Below are 24,369 nucleotides of genomic sequence, written 5' to 3'. Positions count from 1 at the left end.
TTTCAGTTTTCTTTTTTTTTTGTTTTTTTTTTTTATTCAATATCATACATATAATGTGAACATGTATATGATCATACAACAAAGTGATTGTACAAAGCAATAAAGTTCAGACATGTTATACAAGATATGCTAATATATAGATATATTTATAGAGAGAAAAGAAAAGAGCAACAGAGGGATAGTTATGAAAAATGATGAGTTGTATAAAGTCGGAAGAAAGCATACTGGACTTGTGTGTTTTGTTGTATATTCACAATGATCTTGTCAGATTGAGAAAAAAATAAAATAAACATAACTATTTTAGATAGATAAACTAACATTAGAGTGAAATGTATATAAGTGGACAAAACATTATAAGAATTTAATCCGATTCCATTTTTGTTCAAAGATTTGTAATGTGTCATTACTGAGGGCTATTTCTTTCTCAATCTGGATTTTTAGTTTAAGACTATGGACAAAACAGTTAAAATTTGGAACTTTTTTGTACTTCATGTTTAAGATAAAATATTTCATCAATATAACCATAAAATTCACAATATTATTACAGTCTATTGATTTCAATGAGTTAATTCCGAAACTTACATTTAAGAAAGATAGTTTAACGTTTAGTTGATGTTGTTCAAGAAAAGATATTAATTGATTCCAAATAGGCTGGATGTGTTTGCACTCCCAAAAAAGATGTTCTATAGTTTCAATGTTTTCACTGCAGAAGTCACACAGTTTTCTGTTTTTACCCGTAATATAGATAAGCTAATTTAATGAATTGTTCACAAAGGTTTATAACTTTTATGCTTCAGCATTTTTCTGTCTTTTAATCCTTCCGAAAAACAATACTAGTCAATTTGCTCATTGCCATGGGGTCGGTATTCGATCATGAATCTTGTTTAGTAGCATACTATTTCATTGGAATAATAATACATTCTGGGGAAAATTATTTAATCTTCCTAAAATTATTGATTCTGTAAATACCACTTTGTTGATTTCAATGGATATTGTTTGTAAAATTAATATAGTATGACTATTGGGTGTTTGGGAAAGCTTTTAATGAAACTGAGAATTAAAAAAACAAAAAAAACAAATACAGTGTTTTATGAAAATTGTCAAAACTTATTATTACTAATTTGTGTTGTTAGATCATAGATGTGTATGCTCACAATTGTTAACCCTTATAGCGCTGGAACCGAATTTTAAAGGCCTTTGAAAACAGTTTGGATCCAGATGAGACGCCACAGAACGTGGCGTCTCATCAGGATCCAAACTGTTTGCTATTCTGATTGTATTCTTTGAAAAAAATCGAACAAAATGCTAATTTTAGAAATTCAGCAGACGACACTTTAGCAGAAGACAAATTACCCAGCATGCAAAGGGTTAAGCTTTGTCTTTGGACACAATAGTTTATTATGCTTTATGTTTGTTTATGCACATGAAGACGACAAGAGTGTATCCTCTTTAATAAGTGAGTAACTTTATCAAGATTTATTGATCACTGTATATATTCTGTAGGTATATTTTTCCATTTATACATAAAGCAACTGTAGAACAATTGTATTTTAAATGTAAATTATTCTTGTATTGTTGCCATTTGTATAATATAAACTAACCTTAGTTTGTAAAAACCTTTGTAAAAAAACATTTCCTGTGTGAATGCTCATATATATATTAAACTGTTAAAATAATGCACAGTACCAGAAAAAATAGTCAATTACACATTAAAGGAAAGTGTTGTCATATGCTAACAATTGTAAAAAATTGCAATTGTCTCTATTTGTAATAATAGAGAGCAATATTATTTGCTTAAAAAAGAAAAAGATGTCTGCTTTGTAAATTAATAATTGTGTTTACATCTCAACATAACACGTAAATACATTAAAGTCTAAAAGGATTTTTTGGAATAAACACTTAAATAAATATATGTGCGTATATACGATGATAATAAAATTTCACATTTCATTTTGTTTTGTAACAGTGCCTTTGACCTTTCACGTTGACCATCCCACACTTGCTGTCAGTGCAGTGCCTTCATTAGGGTCATTTTTATGCCCCCGGTAGGGTGGCATATAGCAGTTGAACTGTCCGTCAGTATGTCAGTCTGTCCGTTTGTCCGAAAAAAACCTTTAACATTGGCCATAACTTTTCAATATTGAAGAAAGCAACTTGATATTTGGCATGCATGTGCATCTCATGGACCTGCACTTTTTGAGTGGTGAAAGGTGAAGGTCAAGGTCATCCTTCAAGGTCAAATGTCAAATATATGGCATCTGTCCGTCCGTCCGAAAACTTTAACATTGGCCATAACTTTTTCAATATTGAAGGTAGCAACTTGATATTTGGCATGCATGTGCATCTCACGGAGCTGCACATTTTGAGTGGTGAGAGGTGAAGGTCAAGGTCATCCTTTAAAGTCAAATGTCAAATATATGGCGTCTGTCCGTCCGTCAGAAAATTTTAACATTGGCCATAACTTTTTCAATATTGAAGATAGCAACTTGATATTTCACATCCATGTGTATCTCATGGAGCTGAACATTTTGAGTGGTAAAAAGTGAAGGTCAAGTTCATCCTTCAAGGTCAAAGAAAAAAGTTCAAAGCGGCGTTCCCATGAAGCTGCACATTGTGAGTGGTGGAAGTTCAAGGTCAAGTTCATCCTTCAAGGTCAAAGGTAAAAAAAAATTAAAGCGGCATTCTCATGAAGCTGCACATTGTGAGTGGTGGAAGGTCAAGGTCATCCATCAAGGTCATCCTTCAAGGTCAAAGGTCAAAAAAATAATAAATTCAAAGGTGCGTTCTTATGGCACGCCTGAACCACAAAAAAGAGAAAAACTAAGTTTAAGTAACTTAAACTTAGTTTTTCACTACTTAAACTCAATTTAAGTAACTTAATTCGAATTAACGCTACTAAATGCATTAAGTAGTTAAGAAGAGTTATTTTCTATTTATGTGAGAAAAATGAATTAAGCAGAGAAAAACTTAGTTTAACTCGTTAAGTGCGCCCGAACAACAAAAATTGATTCTAATTACCGTTAAGTTACTTAAATTGCATTTAACGCTGCTTAAAATTAATTTAAGTGCTTTCGCATCGTTAATTGTATTTAATTATTACTTAAGTAATAAAATTTTTACTTAAGTTGAATTATTAATTATCGTTAAGTCAAAACTCGCGTCCGAAAATAAGCATATGAAACAAGCGTTTTGATTGGTTGTCAGGTTTGTTAATAAATTCAGGCCCGAGGTCGGAAGAAAAAGATTGCCATGTGGTACGAGCAAAAAATACAGATATTATAAATTTGGATTAGAATCTTAAGTCAGCTAAAATTTGTTTTAGTCTGGAATAACATTCAAAACACCCTTTCATCATCAAATTTTGCTGACAGTCAGTAACTATGCAATAAACATCAAAAACGATCCGCCCGTCTATATATTTCCGGGTCATATCGCATTTACCTGTAGTAATAACTTGTCTTGTATACGAGTAGTCATACCAGCTTGTATGTAGAAACTGGGACTATATTATATGTCCCAGGTAGAAATTAAAGATTATATCGTGTCACCGAATCCAACTTAATTATATTCTATACATGTAAATTTTGGCTTTGATTTTAGTATTTAAAATAACTGACCAATCAAAACAATTCGACTTTACAACTTAAGTAAAATTCCTTACTAAAGTTGAATTCGTGTAACTAAAAACATATTTTAAGTAGAAAAACCTATTTTAACGCAACTTAATTGAAAATAGTACAATTGATAGAGAAAATCCTTGTTAAGTTGAATTAATTCAACTTAAGTAAGAAAATTACCATTAAGCACCGTTAATGCATTTTCGGTGTTTTAATTAGCGTTTACGCCGCGGGAACCACAAAAACTACTTAAATTCATTTTAAGCAGCGTTAATTCGAATTAAGTAACTTAAATTGAATTTAAGTAGAGAAAAACCTAGTTTAAGTAACTTAAACTTAGTTTTTCTCATTTTTGTGGTTCAGGCGTGCCATACGTTCTCATGAAGCTGCACATTTTGAGTGGTGGAAGTTCAAGATCAAGGTCATCCTTCAATGTCAAAGGTCAAAAAAAAAAATAAAAATTCAAAGCGACGCTATAGGGGGCATACTGTGTTTCTAACAAACACATCTCTTGTTTGTAAATATCCCACTGTTCAAGTTCAGCAAATGTTTTAAGACCAGATTTCCTTAAACTTTGGGTTGTTATTATTTTACTTTTATTGAATGCATGAAACATGTGTGTTCTGTTGTTGAATACCTAAACATAGCGTGATGTTTGTAAAATGTGTGACAAATGTTGATCAAATTGATACATAGAAAATAACACAATCTTAGTAAACTTCTATGTGTTAATTACCAATCACAAATATAAGTATTTGGTAACAATATAACTATTGTGCTTTATTCGAAATACAGTATGAAATGCAATTTTAAAAGCATGCCTTTATATGTTCCTCTTCTCCAAATAAGCATTTTGAATAAGCAAATATAATATCTCTATGTAAAGTATCCGTAGGCCCCATGCAATCGCTTGTGTACCTCATATTGATCAGGGTCTTTCTAAATTATTTCCTGATTGTTTATCCCTGTCTGAATTGTGTAAATAGCTTCAACATCGTGAGGTAACTGTTAAGAGGATTTCAATATTAAACGTTAAAATAGTATCTTAACACTGTAACCGTACATCTGTTGCATTTATTTTAACATGTTTATATGTTCTGGCTCCCTGAGTTTTATTTGTCTATTATCTTGCGTACTTTAACTGTGTTTTTTAAGACAAACATCATTATATTGATTATGTTGTTTTTGTCCAACATTTCTATATATACAAGTTGTATGTAAATAATTAAATATCGTTATGTTGATGTAGTGTATTTCCCGATCTATGTTTGATGTTGAACTCTCAATAAACGACATGTTTTGCCAATTAAATCCCGAATGATTGTCTTGTCACTTATATATATAACTTTCCTCTATTGAACCTGGGGAGCTCATTTTGTTTTATTTTGACTGTCATTCCGTCCGTTTGTCCTCCAGCACACTTTTATCTCATGCATAATTTACCATATCATTCATTGACAACAATACAAAATATAAAATCTCCATAGAAATAATGAAACTCCGGAGGCGGTATCCGAAAAAAAACAGTACTTACACCCGCTTATCTCTTTCCTAAGACAAGCGAATAATTGCCTATACGAACCAGAGCAATTCCAATGACATACCATGAACCATTAACATAATTAATACTAAAACACGGTCTTGGAAATGTCTATATCAATGTGGGATTTCCATTGTTTTTAAGTTTATTCATGTAACTACATGTAAAATATAACAGTAAACAAATGAGGAATGTATGGGAAAACACTGTCATGCCAAGATGTAAGCTTTCAGTATATAAATACCTTAATGCTGCTTAATATATGCTTTTTATTGTACTTTTGGTGAAATAACTCGCTTAATAATGGTTATTAAATGAATATGTTAAATTAGTAGGAACGTACTTAAAACTATACTCATTCAATTCTAATATTTGATTTAATACTGTCTATAGTACACTTGCTATACAGGTAAAACTAAATAAGTTAACAACGTTGAAAATTAAGAGGGCAGCTACCACAACTTACGAATATCTTTAAAAAAATCTAATTACAAGGATTATTATTGTTCAACAAAAAGGTCTGTTTAGGCTGTATTATACATTTTCTAACACGGTTTTATGCTATTTGTATATGACCCGAAACCTACCCGCAAATACATAACATCAATGTAAACTGCCTTATTTATTTTCAAGTGTAAGCACACAAACTAAATATATTCTAAATTGAATTCATTTTAATAACCCACTTAAAATGAACATGGCCCGTGTTTCAGACTGCACCAATTTGTATTTTGCATTGACAAAACACACATGCAAAATCTTCTAATCTCACGTAGAGCCATCAGATATAACTTTGAGGAGACTTAAGATAGCAAAACATTGACACCAGTTGCAGAAAAATAATCATAATATGTCGAACTGACTTCTTACAACACAACATCTGTATTGACTTTGGCAGTTTGTATAGGACCATATGATCACTTCCGGATGAAATAATGGGCTTAATAATGTTGAATATAGGCTCATCGAACTTCATGTATAGCGATTTTGTATTTAAAGGGACTTTTACAACGTTGTGGTATACATGTAGGTTGAAACATTTAACCCTTTCCCACTCAGAGCCAAAGTGGAAATGGCTACGTGCAAACGGCATAAAACCAGAAAAGTCTGCGAGTAACTCGCGTTCTGTTCAGGTTTTATGCTATTTGCTACTCATAAGTATTTAAGGTTTGGAGATGAAGCTTTAAAAACTTGAATTTAGTGAGAAAGGTCTTAAATTAAATGTAACTTTCTAAAGGATTAAAAATGCGTGAAAATACGTTTCTAAGGGGTAAAGGGTTAAAAGGACACTGTAAATCAGATAGCGCAATAACACAATAGACACATGATCATAATGAACAAACATATGCGTGTATGAGAAATAATAATAATAAATTGATAAAACAAGAAAGAGTAACACGGCAAAAGTATTTGGAAATTTTGAAAGGCTTCTGTTTGTTTATGTAATGAATACAATGTTTGATTTTTTGTAAAAATTCGGATGAACAAGCTCTTACAGTGACAGTCTGTTTTAATCCAAAGGTAAGGGGCTCAAGCCCAGGTAGGGATACCGATTGTGTCTGTGTTTTTGTTAAATTTAAATTTGTTGTTTTTTAGCTCCACTGGTGAATGCCCAGAGGGGCTTATGTCATGGTCGTGTGTCCGTCATGCGTGCGTCCGTGTGTTAACTTTTCCTTTAAACATCTCCTAAACTACTGGTCCAATTCTGATGAAATTTCTCAGGAATGTTCCTGGGATGAACCTCTATAAAATTTGTTCAAATTATGCCCCTGAGGTCAAATTTTACCCTGCCCCGGGGGTCAAAAAATTGAAAATTTGCTTTTATAAGGCCTATTTTGTGAAAACTTTCAAATCTTTCGTCCATAACCATTGGGCTTAGGGCTCTCAAATTTGGTATGTAGAGACATCTTATAGTCCTCTACTTAATTTGTTCAAATTATGCCCATGGGGTCAAATTTGACCCTGCCCCGGGGGTTTTAAAATTAAACATATGCTTATATTGGGTCTATTTTGTGAAAACTTTGCACATCTTATCGTCCATAACCATTGGGCCTAGGGCTATCAAATTTGATGTGTAGTGACATCATATAGTCCTCTACCAAGTTTGTTCAAATTATGCCCCTTGGGTCAAGTTTGATTCTGCCCCGAGGGTCACAAAATTGAACATATGCTTATATAAGGCCTATTTTGTGAAAACTTTAAAAATCTTCTTGTTCATAACCGTATGGCATAGGGCTACCAAATCTGGTATGTAGTGATATGTTATAGTTCTCTTCTTAGTTTGTTCAAATTATGCCCCTGGGGTAAAATTTGAAACTGCCCCGGGAGTCACAAAATTGAATATATGCTTATATTAAGGGCTTATTTTGTGAAAACTTTAAAATTCTTGTCCATAACCATTGGGCCTAGGGCTACCAGATTTGGTATGTAGTGACATCTTATAGTCCTCTACCAAGTTTGTTCAAATTATGCCCTTGGGGTTAAATATGACCCTGCCCTTGGGGTCACAAAATTGAACATACGCTTATATGGGGCCTATTTTGTGAAAACTTTAAAAATCTTTCTGTCCATATCCATTGGGCCTAGGGATATCAAGTTAGGTATGTAGTGACATCTAATAGTCCTCTACAAAAAAAATCAAATTTTATTCCTGGGGTCAAATTTGACCCTGCCCCGGGGGGGTCACAAAATTGAACATATGCCTATATAAGGCCTATTTTGTGAAAATTTCAAAACTTCTTGTCCATAACCATCCGGCCTAGGGCTATAAAATTTGGTATGTAGTGACATTGTATAGTCCTCTACTTAGTTTGTTCAAATATACCCCAGGGGTCAAATTTTACCCTGCCCTGGGGGCCACAAAATCTTCTTGTGAAACTTCAAAAACTTCTGTCCTTAGCCATAAGGCATAGGGCTACCAAATTTGGAATGTAGTGAAATCTAATAGTTGTCTACCAAGTTTGTTCGAATTATGCCCCTTCGGTAAAATTTGACCCTGCCCTGGGTCACCAAATTGAAAATTTGCTAATATAAGGCCTATTTTGTGAAAACTTTAAAAACTTCTTGTCCATAACCATTAGGCCTAGGGCTACCAAATTTGATATGTAGTTACATCTTATAAACCTCTTCCAAATTTGTTCAAATAATGCCTCTGGGATCAAGTTTGACCCTGCCCCGGGGGGTCATAAAATTGAATAAACGCTTATAAAACGCCTATTTTGTGAAATCTTTAAAAATCTTATTGTCGAAAACCATTCGGACAATGGCTACCAAATTTGGTATGCAGTAACATCTTATAGTTCTCTACCAAGTTTGTTCAAATTATTCTCTTTGGGTCAAATTTGACACTAACCTGCGGGTCAAAAATCGAACATTATAGTACCTAGGGCTACCACATGTTGTATGTAATGAGGTATAGTAGTCCTTTACAAAGTTTGCTCAAATTATGCCCCTGGGGTTAAATTTGACTCAGCCCAGGGGGTCACAAAAGTGTACAAGTTCTTAAATGGGGCCTATTTTTAAGTATTTGCACATGCCGAGAATATTTGTTTCAGCCTTTTTTCAGTAGTGGAGCGATACAGGGCCATCATGGCCCTCTTGTTTATCATTGTAAAGCTTTAAAAGCAATTCACGCCAAATGTAAAAAATGCAAAATCTATAAACACCCCCGTTTATATTCAAGCATTACAGTTGTCTGCAATATCGTTTTACAAATTGCATGTTTATCTCGTTCTTCATAGAAATGTGCATTTGTCAATATCTTCAAAACCGCAACATTCCTCTTAGGTTAATGTTAAGTATGTATATTTTGCTATATAAATTAATCGTTATCATATACGTTTCAGTTTTTCCAACATGTTTTTACTGTAAATGTAATTTAATTGAATATTTTCTATAGTATTTCGTACAAAAACTGCCATATTTTTTTAAGCCAGCGCACATTATACTAATTTTAGGATAGGGTCAACCACTACTGTAATCATTGTTTGTTTGTAGATGTATATAATGATACTGTGTCTATATATATGTACACATGTTGAATCAAGTGTTTTATTCCATTATCGTAAATGAACACGGCTATCCCTGAAGTTCAAATATTGTTGTACGTTGACTATTTGTTACCAGCACAATACAAAAAATATGTTTCATGTTCTTATTTCTATATTATAGTTGTTTACTAAAAATCTCCCCCCCCCCACCCCCCACTAAATTCCGAGACGCATACATTTTGGTCGTATGTCAGACAGTTCGCTATCATACTTTAATTCAGTTTAAATTCATGAGAATCATGAGTTACAGAGCTTTCGTATATCATATGGTCGTGTGTCTGTATGGGAACAAGACCATGGTTGTTTTGTGCTCAGTAAGTCAATGTCACAAGGGTCACCTTTTGTAGACTTAAATGAAACTTATATACGAACTTTTAGATGGTATTAACGCATCAAGGTGACACGTTGATATGACTTCATATGATTGTTCAGCACCATCAGGCAATGTCTTGCGTGAAATATTCCAAAACTTAGTCTGTGGGAGAGTCATTGTATGCTTTCTTTCAGAAGAGTTTGAATCTGTATGAATGTTTTCTAACTTATGGTGACTTCAGTTCTTCCCATGCAAGTTTTAGGAGGACGAATGGGCATGTTGATGTGTATATTAGTCCATCCGAGCGTCAGATTGTTGTGTTGCTGGTAACTTTAAACGTATATTTGCTTAAGTGATGAAATAGTACATACATATTTATCAGCTTTTTATGGTTTTGGGACATACAATTAGTTAAGGCCATCAGTCAACAAAAAAACAAAACAACATTTTGGTCATTTTGTTTTAAAATAAGCGGGGTTATGGGCATAATTAAGCAAATAAAATTACCTTTGCACTGTTCATGCATAAGTCAAAAATAATTGCTGCTAAAGTGATATAACTTTATAAACATGTTGACCAGCATGTGAACTTATTGCGTTCCAATGTATTGTGTTCAGTATTATCGGAGTGAAAACCCAATTAAGCAAAGAGCGCTTTGAACTTGACTCGAAAAGTATAACTTCTTGCGTGAATAAACACAATATTCGTTTTAAAGACTTATTAGTAAACAGTGAAACAAAACAAGGAGGTTATGTGCGTGTTCGTTTACTAATATGAGCAAGCATACGTGATCTCGCATTTTTGGCAGTTAACCCTGCCCTCTATGCCACTGAGCCGATCTGATCTACCCCTGGACGCTCCGTTTAAGTATACCAAATAATTCACATAACTCAGAAAGTATTGAGTGAATTCACATACTCTAGTAACTCAGAAAGTATTGAGTGGATTCACATAACTCAGAAAGTATTGACTGGATTCACATAACTCAGAAAGTATTAACTGGATTCACATAGCTCAGAAAGTATTGACTGGATTCACATAACTCAGAACATATTGACTGCATTCCCATAACTCAGAAAGTATTGACTGGATTCACATAACTCAGAAAGTATTGACTGGATTCACATAACTCAGAAAGTATTGACTGGATTCACATAACTCAGACAGTATTGACTGGATTCACATAACTCAGAAAGTATTGACTGGATTAAAAAAACTCAGAAAGTACTGACTGGATTCCAATACAATTACTTCATGAACCTCTCTCTGTGAAAACTGGGTTTAATGCATGTCCGTTAAATTCGACTTCATGGATTTTTTCTTTACAGGAACTTTTTTTTAAATCCAGAAAGGCCGTCTGTGGTTAAATTGTGCAGACTGCACAGACTTATCTTGGACGACAATTTACGCACATGCATTAAACGTAGTTTTCCCAGAGCGTCATATGACAAGCACTAAATTTTCCAAATTTGGACCGTTTCCCCAGGCGCACCGCCTGTCAAATCGGTCCAGCATTGGGAAATGTAGTTTCCGATACGAATTATATAAATTAAATCACGTTGTAAAAATGTTTTTTGCATGTGTTACTCCATGTTAAGTGAAAACATATTATCTCTTATATTTGTTATAATTGTTGTGAAATCAAAGTTCTTCTTTTTGTTTTGACAAACGATATGGGACATATAAAACTACCACTGGGTCCTTATGTTTGGGACGGTGGTTTGAATTAATGGCCGGTTATAATTAGCGGTCGTACCAGACGTACACTTTCTTATTTTCTGTTCGTGATTGCATATGTTTGTTTTGCTGTTTTTATACTCGACGCTCAACGCTTGTCCGCCATTGCCTTCGGGAATTTGGTTTTGAGGTTCCGACACAAACATTCAATTTTACGAACATGGTTCTGTTAAAGCGAAATATAATTGACCAAAAACATAATTTGCAAAAATGTAAATATATAGTGCATCCTTGTATTCCTGTGTTGCGCGCAATTATGCAGATTTCCATATACATATTAACAAGGGAAAGCACTTCGCATCAGTGACTTCGTAAGCACACCACGATAGCCTTCCTTACATCAAATGTTCGCTTTTTACAAACATAAATTATTCACGAAAAACCGGACAGAGGTAAATTTTTGCAAGAATTCATTGTAACTTTTTCAGATTATATACATTGTTTAATGTTATTTTTTTACCAAAATGTTTTAAACAAAAACAATTTAACAACCAGGTAAAACATCAATAACACAGACTGAAAACTCGACCCTAACTCGTCTTAAGCCCTTAGGGGCCTTGACTCAACCACTACCACCACCATCACTAAAATAGCACCAACACACTGCAACTATACCACAACGCCCACCAGCAACACTATAGCATCACCACTATAACCACAACAACCATCATATACACCACCCCCACCTGCCCACAGCTAGAACCGCCACAAACTCAATTACCTCCCCCGCTACTGATATCACCGCAACAACTACCACCGCATCTCAACAGCCACCACAACGACGTCCACAACAACAACGTCCACCGCTATCACTAAAAACCACCGCGACCATTAACAACACCACTACCACCACCCTCAATAAACACCAGCACAACCATCACCCCCTGTTTTTTTTATCCAAACCACCTCCAGTTTCAATGTTACCACTACAGCAAAAACCACCACGACCGCCCCCCTCCCCTCCCCACCACCACGAACACCCCACCAACAACTACTTCGCGCTTTCTAGCATTGCCATAATTAAATGCATTTCTTATGAAATAAATAGTGTTCCCTATGATTTAAACTGATGCTCTTTTCAAACGATTAAATGTAATCTCTGAAACATTGGCTCTTTAACGAGTTACGACTATGACCACCAATCGTCGCTATGTTTTATTTATTGCGAATTGCCTCGAAAACATTATTTTAACAACTCGTATATGTTTTCATTATTCAATACTCATTTATCAGTCTTTAGAAACGCCCGAATGGGATCTGTGACAGATAGCGTAATGCCAACCCAGGACAGAGGTTGACAAAGGTTTCCATGGAAACTGATAGCAACACCATAATTAGTGGTACATGATTGATGTGCGTCAATGTGCCCTCTTTCACATACCGGTAATCATGGACTTTGCTTCAACCAGAAACCTTAAAAAATCTCTGACAATTATAACGGAAAAGCGTGATTGAGAACTGTCATTGTTTTGTCAAAATTCAAACCCGACCGTCTTGATAAAGTTAAGATCGATTCTCCAGAAATTAAATTGGTGGCGGATCTACTTGCCGGAAACTCATGGCCGTCACGTTAATAAGGGCTCCCGTCACGTTAATTAGGGCCCCCGTCACGTTAATTAGGGTTCCCGTCATGTTAATTAGGGCACCCGTCACGTTTATTAGGGCTCCCGTCACGTTAATAAGGACATAAGGACATAAGTCAAGTGAGCGGAAGCAAATTTTTATATATTCGAGAAAACGAAACAATGTGTGTCCACAAATAAAGACAAAGAATAATTTCCACGAGTAAAAAACTCTGTCAACCGATCGAAAGTAAATGTTGAATTGGCAAATATTGTTCCTGATGGTACGATATACATGTAGAATAAAATCATGTTGTTATTGGTCAGTTAACTAGAATATCACTTACCTTATTTTTTATTTATCAGAAATATTTAAAAATGTTTCTTTTTGTCTTGTGTTTGTAAGCATTCAAACATATTTTAACATCTAATTTTAAAGGGGTCGTCCAACAGATTTTGGCATGTATTGAATCTTGTTATTAAATGTTTTAAATGCTTTATATTGATAAATTTAAACATTTGAACTTTAAATATCCAGTAAAAGACAATACAATTTAAAAAAAAAGGAAAAAAGTAACCCTCAACAGGGGTCGAACCACTGACCCCTGAAGTCCTGGAGTAAAAAAAAACTCTCGCCTAGACCACTCGACCATTAATACTCGTTCTTAAAACGGGTGAATTTTGTAGCTATATAAGCAACCCTCGTAGTTTCCACAAATATCGTTTCGCGTCGCACGACGCTGTATCTGTTGGACGGCCCCTTTAAGGGCACTTGTTCACGGTTTTGTAAAATGAAGAAATTTTTGTCATGATTCAAAAAAGAACACATATATAATATTTAAACAAGCGAAAGAATACTGATGTCTTAGAAAACTGTTTAATATAGTGTTTCATTATACTCGTGATTCGAAATCGGCAAAATAATAAAATAATAAATCGCTTGTAACGCTTTTACTCGATTATTTAAAGAATGCGTGTAGTCCTAAAATACGGTTTATAATTCGGTAATGAATATAAAAGCCAGCGTATCTCAGTGGTAGCGTATTATCTTTTGCTTACACTGGGCTCGGATTCGAATCCCGGGACAGGAATATTTTATTTGCTCTTTGTACTTGCTGTTGTAATTAGTTATGACTATTAAAAACAGTGTGGTGTTCTAAGTACATGTTTAGTTATTGTAAACATATTACATGCCCATTTTCTAAAAGTTGTACTGTGTTACTCAAAACATTTTATCAACTGTACACGAACAAACCATATTCATTCAATTGAAAGATATTTCTCTGGCGGTCCTCCTCCCATGTGTCGGCGTAGAAATCCCTCAACGGAATTCGCAACTACTGTTTGCTGCATCAATTATTCTAGACTCGTTCCATGCGAAATACCGAATTATTCTCAGCATTAATATCGCTGTCTTCAGGTCGAATGGACAACTGACATATATATAATATCCGTTATACACTAATTTAACCTTGGGACGGATTTCTTTAAGCTCTTTCGCAGACACTTAAGCCCGGCGATTGTATTCAATCACGATGCGATTAAGCCTCGTTCTGGAAAAACGGGGCTTATTGCATGGGCTTAAAGTTTTGTTGAATTTAATCTGTGAAGTTCGCACTTTCTTCATATACGTGATTTTCGTGTAGAAGAGATTCCTTTCAACTAAAGTTTCCATAAATGCGTAAAGTGGCCTCCCTGGTTTGCTTGTACGAACTAAACAGGCTAATCTGGGACGAAACTTTGCGCACATGCATTAAGCCCCATTTTCTCAGATCGCGGCTCAATTATACTTGTATACTAAACAGAACTGCTAACTTGATACATAAAGTATGCATTTCATACTGGTGTATTTTCGGAAAATGTCAAACCTTGCAAATAACTTACAATCGCACTTGTCCGACTACCGGGTATATATTTTTAACAACATCATGGGATAATGAATTCGCGAACAGAATCAATATACTTTATATCAGTAAAACAAATATATTCGCAAACATTAAAATATTGCTATAAAAGCCAAATTTTAAATATAAAACAGTCATAACAATTAAACTATAACTTCGTTTGCGTGTATATTTGTACTGTAAAATAAACAAGTTATGATTGAGCCGCATTCAGTGAAAAACGGAATTTAATGAATGTGCGTAAAGTGTTGTCACATAAAAACCTGTGTTATCCGAAACGGCTTATCAGAGGCGACACTTTGCGCTTTAAAGTATTTTGCATTTAAAGTAAGTCTCCTGCTAGTGAAAATGCAATTTATGCGGAATATTAATACGAGTCTGCTTCCAGCATTTTTCTCTTGCGCGTTTCAGCCGGATATGTCAATGTCTGGCTCGTGTCATTCAAATAAAAAACGAAGTTATTTGGGTTTATTATTTTAAAGCAAAGTGGTTACAACTGAGTGGCTATAATTTATGACGACACTTTTGCAAATTGAGATTTATTAAAATGTAGTTATGCTTAAAACGCTACGTTATTTTGCGAAAATTACCACACTTTTTGTATGTACTTTAACTGTTGGGGCAATTGCACTTTACCGGTACGTAAAAAAGAACGGAAAAGCGTACCCTAATTCTTACCCGCAACACCTAACATCTAACACCAAACGCAACAGCTAATAATCCTTTTTATCCTATATATTTCCTTACAGTAGTATCGGGGGCTACCGCCCCCAAACTCCCGCTTTGTCGATAATGGTAAACAACTGCGTACCGGTAAAGTGCAATCTAGCCTTAACTGTTATATACTACCATATAGTAATCAGAATATGCTTCACATAAATTAAATGCAAATATATAAATTGTCGCTCATCCTAATGTTTGAAGAAAAAAGTAATTCGTTGTTTATTAACAAGTAAAACGTCGCATTTTTCCGTATTTTATTTGGTTACATGCAACTATACTATGATGCAATCTTGTTCAAAGCAACTTGATATTGTCGCTGAAGGTTACCTTTAATACAATTGCGTGAAATATCGTCCCAAATTTCGTATTTTATGGAATGTTTCGTTTAGAGGAAGTCTCTTATTATCTAAAAGCAGTTTATGCGGAAAGTTCCGGCTTCACTGGCTATACTGCGGACTGCACAGGCTAATCTGGAACGACACTATACGCCCACGCATTAAGCCCGGTTTTCCCAGAACGAGGATCATTCATTAATCGATATGTAATTACAACCTCTAATATTCTTGGTAGGAGGCAGTATGGTGCCAACATTAATATTTAACAAACAGATATTGACTGTGTATTTATTTTCTGCGCGCGATTTTGTCAGTGAGCACATTAATCAAAGGGGCAAACGTGAATATTAATTAATTAACTCGCCTTTTCCTATGATTTTCTAGATAAATCGATTCTAGCGTTTATATAATTATTGACGCGATACGTAATGCTTAAAGAACCCGATTAAGGAATCTTATAGTATGAGTGAAATCAATAGATGTCGAGGGATATTAAATTGAATTAAACTTTGCGTTATAATATATATGGACCGTGATCTGTGAAAAGGGAGTTGAATGAAAGTGCTTAAAGTGTCGTCCCAGATCAGCCCGTGCAGACCGCACAGGCTAATCAGGAACGACACTTTCCGCTTTTATAACATTTTTCGTTTACAGGACAAAACTTTCCGCCTAAACTGGATTTTCGCTCACAAGAGACTTTCTTTAAACAAGAAATACAATTACAGTGGAACAAGTTGTCTCCTTTCAGCCTGTGCGGACTTCACAGGATTATCTGGGACGGTACGTTAAGTACATCTTCTATCCAACTGTGCGGACTTCACTGATTTATCTGGGACGTTACGTTAAGTACATCTTCTATCAGCCTGTGCGGACTTCACTGATTTATCTGGGACGGTACGTTAAGCACATCTCCTATCAGCCTATGCGGACTTCACAGGCTTATCTGGGACGGTACGTTAAGCACATCTTCTATCAGCCTGTGCGGACTTCACAGGCTAATCTGGGACGGTACGTTAAGCACATCTTCTATCAGCCTGTGCGTACTTCACAGGCTAATCTGGGACGGTACGTTAAGTACATCTTCTATCAGCCTGTGCGTACTTCACTGATGTATCTGGGACGGTACGTTAAGCACATCTCCTATCAGCCTGTGCGGACTTCACAGGCTTATCTGGAACGGTACGTTAAGCACATCTTCTATCAGCCTGTGCGGACTTCACTGATTTATCTGGGACGGTACGTTAAGCACATCTTCTATCAGCCTGTGCGGACTTCACTGATTTATCTGGGACGGTACGTTAAGCACATCTCCTATCAGCCTGTGCGGACTTCACAGGCTTATCTGGGACGGTACGTTAAGCACATCTTCTATCAGCCTGTGCGGACTTCACTGATTTATCTGGGACGGTACGTTAAGCACATGCATTTAAAAACGTTCGCTCAGAGCGTGGATCAAATGTGTCTTGTTTTGTAAAAACTGGGCATAATGCATGTGCGTAAAGTGTCGTCCCAGATTAGCCTGTGCAGTCCGCACAGGCTAATCAGGGACGACACTTTCCGCTTAAACTTCGGTCAAAAGAGACTTCCTTTAAACAAAAAATGCCATTAAAGCGGAAAGTGTCGTCCCTGATTAGTCTGTGCGGACTGCACGGGCTAATCTGGGACGACACTTTACGCACATGCATTATGCCCAGTTTTTACATATTCTTTTGAACATTGGTGGTCGTTTTTATTTCTTTCTTTGGGAAAGTTGTAAACATTTGCGGTTGCTCTGATTAAGTACATGTAATTGTTCGTGAACATGTTTCGGTCGCTGTCACATTGGAGGTTTGTCGCAGGTTGGCTAGAAAAGCTTGCGACCGATATCCACGAGCCGTTCGTCACTGACAGCGGCCCCAGCGTCAAGACGTTCTACATAACGGCGCTGTACTTTACGTTCACCTCCCTCACCGTATAGGGATCGGCAACGTCTCCCCAAACACCAACGCCGAGAAGATATTCTCCATTTTTGCTATGTTGCTTGGCTGTAAGATTCTATTTGATCCATATTTACCTTTGAGCCTCGTTCTGGGATTATGTAGCTTAATGAAATTTGACTGCACAGGCTGATCTGGTAACTTTTAACGCTTTCATGGCATTTTCCCTTTTAAAGGAACTGTCTTGTTAGCGAACACCCAGTTAAGTACGACAGCGCGAATTCACTGAACCCCGTTTACGTAGAGCCTACCTCATGTTTAATACAGAGCTATTTTATTCGCATTATATCTGAAAAAAAAATCATATTTTGTCACAGAATGGTTCATACATTTAGAGATCATTTTATTATTATATGATATACAGTAGAACATTACATTAACTAATGTGACGTCATCTTTGTATATTGCTTTAATTCAAACCGGCTAACGTATATGTTAGGAAACAAACTCGTTGAATCACATATTTGTTACATGCCATCAACAATAGTATTGTGTAATTAACAAGTCATAAATCATACACATATTGTGTCATAATTGTCTTCAATTTTACCATTTGTTCAAAATCAACAGAATGCTAAAACTTTCAGCGTGCGTTCCGCGGCGGCCAAATTTACTTAATAACTACATCATTTTCAGTTTTAGTGCTTTTTGTAATGTATTTTGATTTAAAAAATATAAGTTCTTTTGTTAGGCACGTGTTAATCTTATCTTTATATTTTGCCCAATACGATGCCTATCTGAATCAGAACCTGCGACAATATTAAGTGGCTTAGCTCCTTAGAAACACTATTTCTCGGAACACTATTTTCAAAAAAAATCTTTGAAATACTATATTTGGAAACGATATTTTTTATAAACACTATTTTCGGCTATCATAACAGCTCTTCTAAGCGCCGCTATCTTTGGCAACGGTAGCTCGATTGTGATGAGAGTGTATCTGGGATCGGACGAATACCATGATAAAACCCAGAGCATCAAAGAGTTTATCAACTTTCACCATCTGCCCAAAAACCTCGCTTCGCGTCTACAAGAGAGCTTCAAGCATACGTCGGCGTATACCAATGAAATCGACATGAACACAGTATGGGGAGCTTACTATTTTTAAAAAGAAATGATTTATAAGTGCAGAGAGGTCGTTTAGTTGTGTGGGGATTAGAGGGCGGAGTATTTACAATTTACCTCCGCCCACTCCGAAAAAGATGTCTTAACGTGCGAATTTTAAAACCGCCCACCCCGTAATGTTAATTTAAAACTTCGAGTAAGCGGTGGTGATGTTTCTTTAAATGTCCTCATATAGGATGTCCAACCCTAATAGCCGGACGTGGTATTAACCCCTCTAAATTTGCCTGATATGTATTCTTAAGTTCTTAGTGGTCCGTTTCGGCGCATTTTTCTCTAAAATTGTTAAATATTTTTGAGGATCAGGAAAATAAATGAGAATTTTAAAATTGCACTTGCAGATTGTTAAATCCTATTTACTTAAATCTTAATTGGTTGATAAGCAACTTTATGTCTATAATTTATTGTAAAATGTATCTTTACTTACAGTAAGCGTGTTAAAATTCTGAACATATGTTTTTTATAAAATATTAATTTTCGAATAACAAACAGGCAAACATATGGTTCTGTTCATGCAGGTTTGAAAGAGTTTTCCGGAGTGTCTGCAGGTGGATATCTGCCTTCATCTCAATCGGAATCTGCTTAACACCTGCCCCGCCTTCCAGAGAGTCTCGGCAGGTATACATGGCGTTCTTATTCCAAGAATCTAGTCAACTTTACATTCCCAAGGGTTTGCGGTTACATACAATATTGGTTACAAACTCTCCGCAGCGGTTACCCCTTTTACGCTTTAAAATTTCCTCTATTGGTTTATTCCTCCTAATTGTTTCCGGACATGTATTGAAAACTCACTTAATGAATGTGTTAGCCACTCCTCTCAAAGCTTTCTTATCACAATTTGAATCCTTGCGTGATGATGGTGATGATGATGATGGTAGTGATGATGATGATGATGATGATGATGATGATGATGATGATGATGATGATGATGATGATGATGATGATGATGATGATGATGATGATGATGATGATGATGATGATGATGATGATGATGATGATGATGATGATGATGATGATGATGATAATGAGGATAATGATGATGATGATAATGATGATGGTGATTCTTTCTCACTTTAGGTAAGGACGCCTTTTTCGGAGGGGACGTTCAAGACCTGACGAACAGTGGGAATTCTCTGTACTTTGTTCGCGCCCTGACCTACTGCAATATCAACAAGATCGAGCTGTCTGTGCTGAAAGAGACGCTTTATACGTACTCGGAGTTTGCACAGGAATTTATGGGAAAGATACAGGATACATTCAACCTGAAACGGGTGAGTGTGGTGTTGCCTTGTTACATAGTCAAAGCACACATTAAGCTACACACTTGCATCTAATTTAAACTGTGTCGGTTTTCTTATGGCTTAAATAGTGAAAAACATTGGTGCCAAAAACTATATAATCTCTATGTTAACTAGAAATCAGTCAAAGACCAACACCTTTTACTTTGAGCAGACTATAGCAGATTTTTGGCAGATCATTTAACAAATGAAGTGCGAAACATTACTTAATTAAAAAGTAGGTATTTAATGCTTAAATATGTAATGAACAAATAAAAACACTTTCAAACTTTGAGTATAACTGCCCAAATCTGATACCTAATTTATATTTTGTAATACCCGGAAGTTCATATAAAATATGTCATGATCAGTTAATAAAATAACTGTATGATCAGTTCTTGAGAACTGTGATCTGATTTCAGTAGAACTCCGATATGATCCAGAACAGGATACAGAAAATAGTACTTGTTGTTCTTTTTTAAAGAAAATACTATTTTGGACATTCAGGGTGTGTTGACGGAAACCCAACGGCAGACGAAGATGGACGACGAAACACTCAAATTTATCCGTCAGAAGAGACCGCACATGCAATCGAAAGGCAGACGCCATGTCTATGACGCCGGTGAGTGGGTTAACTAGTTTTGAAAACTTAAAAAATGCCATTATTTGTTGTTTTTGATTTTGTGTCTTTTGTGCTGGTATAGTTGTATGGCAGTAAACTTTCCACAAGATAAATGACCCCACGGTGTATTAACTGTTTTCCTAAGTGCCGGTTGGTCTATATTTATTTGTCACAATTTTGTGCTTTTTAATAGTCGCCTATTTATATAAATGTCTCAATTTATTGTTTGTGACACACACAAAACCAAAAACAAATGTCGAACATAAATAACAGTAATAAATGACAAAGGTCTTATTAGGCAAACAACCAATTCTTATCTAATTGTTTCTACCACTACCGGAAACAAAACCGTGCATATTATTTGCCAAACTATTCAGACCTCACGACCGGTAGATCCGGCTTCCGTAGAAAAGCTCGCCATTAGACGGCGCCTCCGTCGTCTGACCCAGATGACGACCAAGCGTCTCGGGCGATCGACATTTCACCGGAACAAGCGTCTAGTGATATCGACGTAGAGTTCGTGGATAGAAGCAACCAAGGCTCGGGAAGTTCCCTTATAAAAGATCACAAAAAGTTACCCGCCTCGCTGTCGAAAAAAATGGGTTAAATGCTTTTTGTGTCGCCTCGGATTAGCATGTGCTGTCAACACAGATTTAAGGGACGCCACATTTCTACTCAACTGGATTTTCGCTACAGAAAAATACATTTGAGCAAAAAATCATATCAGCGGACCGCACAGGCTAATATGAGACGACACCTAACGCAAATGCATTCTTCATGAGCTATTGAAATGTCTATTTGTTTAAAAACATTCTGTCCTATTTGTAATTAAAAAAGGCAGTGTTCTGTTTGTTAAAATTGCCACGTGCTCCAACAGTCGACACGTGCATCCACAGTTTCCCGTAAATGCTGCAGCAATAATAATTTGGCCGTCCCTCAACTTAATGCAACAGTATTTCACTTTAATCTATCGATTGTTACAATATTAATGTTTATTTTAGAAATATACGCTTCTATTGACGGTATTAACCTTTATATTTTTTAAGTCCCGTTATCGTCGTATACTGCTGCCGATAGTTTGAGACTCCGGATCTACCAGAAATCACATCCGCGCATGCGCAAAAAAATACAATACTGTTCTGTGAAATGCAAATGTGTTTAATACCAAAGCAATATTTTGGAAAAATTGTTGCAGTTTATTTTATTACCGGCCCTGATTGACCCTATCGATTTCATCCTATTTGACTTTTTAGTCATTAAAATATATTTTCGAAAAGTCAAATCTAACCAGTATATCCTACTAAACACCCACAGTGTATACAGGATTCACCATTGATGTCTGCCCATCGGGTTGTTTGTGTTTTGCGTAAGTCCGGCAGGCCGTTTCTGAAACATACCGTAATTATTAAAACTTCCACATATTAACGTATGACATGTGGATTTAACGCATTTGTCACTTCTAAGACTAAGATTTTCAGGTGTTTTACACGAATTACGATTTTAATATCAGCTTGGTAAAAAACACTCAATTAATCTGGTCAGACAGGAATGTGTCAATCTATTAGAAACTTACTGTTGATACCTAATCTGGTCGGACATGAATGTGTCAATCTATTAGAAACTTATTGTTGATACCTATGAAATCTTAAAAAACGAGGGACACTGTCACTGTCAAATAAGTTTCCTAATTCGTTGATTGTATTCATGATATATTTATGTATCAAGAATCTTCTTTTTTACACTACAAATGATACTTATTTTCAAGCGGGGCGGTCTGAGAAATCACCATACCAATCGTATTGGTTCGTTTTACCATCAATTGTTTTGTTGCATTTGTTATGCTGTTTTTAAATGCATATAACAAATTAAAAGTATGAATGACAGGTGTGTACAACAAGCTTAATTTTTATAAACTAAGAACAAAGTAATAACTGGAAAACCTTTCACGTCTGGTAAGACTGAAAATGTCCGTATTTGTCTTCGATCGTATATAAGGGAGATAAATGCAGTAATGACTTGATTGATTCTTTCCAGCTGTTTCCTTTTCATTGAAATTAATGAAGTGGAAATACCAAATATATATCGAACACGCTTGTTTAAAGCTCGATTAATCTAGCACAATGCGAGCTTTGTGTGTTTGCATCTGTTGGTTAGAGATTATCGGTACTGAGAGCGGTTCATTCAGCATAACTTCATCAAAATAACTTACCAGCAATGTTTAACACGGGGCAAACCATGTCTCTCGTAACACCCGTCTCCCTATCGACATGGTCAATGTCACACATATGTCAAAGGTTAATTTTCGGTACAGATGTATCGCAGATGTTGACGACGTAGCGCGCAAGTCTTGTTAACACTTAAGAGGTCAACAATCAATATTATGGGTATGATGCTCATTGTTACCCTTTTTCTCTTGTTTTAAGCAAGGATATCTTCCGGTTTCGTTATAATTTAAATGAGTATCGTTCTGATAAAAATGGGCTTAATGCTTATAATGTATATGCATAAAGTGTGCTCCCATATAGAATGCATACTTCGCATGCTAATCAAGGACGACACCTACCGACTGAACTAGATTTTCGTTTAGAAGAGCCTTTTTTATTCTAAAAATTTAATATAAGCGAAATGTTATATCCCCGATTAGCCTCTGCGAACTGCACAGGCCAATTTGGGATGCCAATGTACGCAGATGTTTGTAAGCCCAGTTTCCCCAATGCGAGGATCAATTAAATGAGTGAATGTATACATGTGATATACTGCAGCGCTTTGACATGTTATATCTTTTCCTCCGCAGTCATATCGGTGACCGACGAAACCGGATGTGTGATTGCATCATAACCGGAAATGACGTCAGAATATTGGGATGACATTTACCGGAAGCTGAATGTTCTTTCAATGTAAGTTAACTGTTTGTAAATTATTTCGTTAAAACGCGCCAATTTTGGTATGTATAATTTATTTTCACAGATCGGTTTGTTCAGTGAATAATGGTATATTAGAGCGAATCTAATAGATCCGGATGACGTGACACGATATGATTTTTCTGCGTATCAAAACAGGATGCGGTCATAAATGTCAGCAAAAAAGCATACTGAAAAATCATTATTATTAGTGGGACGTTAATGTTCGATGATTTCGTTTTTCGACCGATCCACGAATTAAACACAAACACATCTGTAAATGAACGACGCAAATCCTTCTTTCTTTATTCCAAATCAGAAATCAATCAGTTCACTTGTCCACGAAACAGCAATTTTTGGAAAACCTAAGACATTACATTCCGACATGTATAAATGAGTCTACACGGAAACTCCGATGTTTATGAAGATTTCAACCTGAACACAAGTCCTGTCATACATATAATCCTCTTTTTCACAGATGTCATTAATACAATTTGTTAGAGACAAAATATACTTAATCTACATAGGTCGCATTTTATTATGTATAAATAAGGGTATATTAACAATATTCATCAGAACATTTGCGTTTATACTGCTACCAAACGACAATAAAATACATATTTGTTATTCAATAAAGCAAACAAAAACAAAAATACAACAACGGAAACATTTTTTTACTGTTGATCAATTAGACT

General features: G+C 35.6%; 1 long non-coding RNA gene across 1 annotated transcript; it reads left to right on the top strand.

Moving 5' to 3' along the window:
• The first annotated feature begins 20,040 nt into the window (after window positions 1-20,040).
• On the top strand, window positions 20,041-22,087 carry LOC127864215 (uncharacterized). The gene is made up of 3 exons (XR_008041583.1): window positions 20,041-20,146; window positions 20,660-20,774; window positions 21,152-22,087. It is a non-coding gene; the product is annotated as an uncharacterized LOC127864215 (long non-coding RNA).
• The last annotated feature ends 2,282 nt before the right edge of the window (window positions 22,088-24,369 follow it).

Source organism: Dreissena polymorpha, chromosome 1 (genome assembly GCF_020536995.1).
Source record: "Dreissena polymorpha isolate Duluth1 chromosome 1, UMN_Dpol_1.0, whole genome shotgun sequence".
Lineage (NCBI taxonomy): Eukaryota > Metazoa > Mollusca > Bivalvia > Myida > Dreissenidae > Dreissena > Dreissena polymorpha.
Note: the sequence above shows the minus strand (reverse complement) of the source record. Positions and strands in the feature narration are given on the sequence as shown.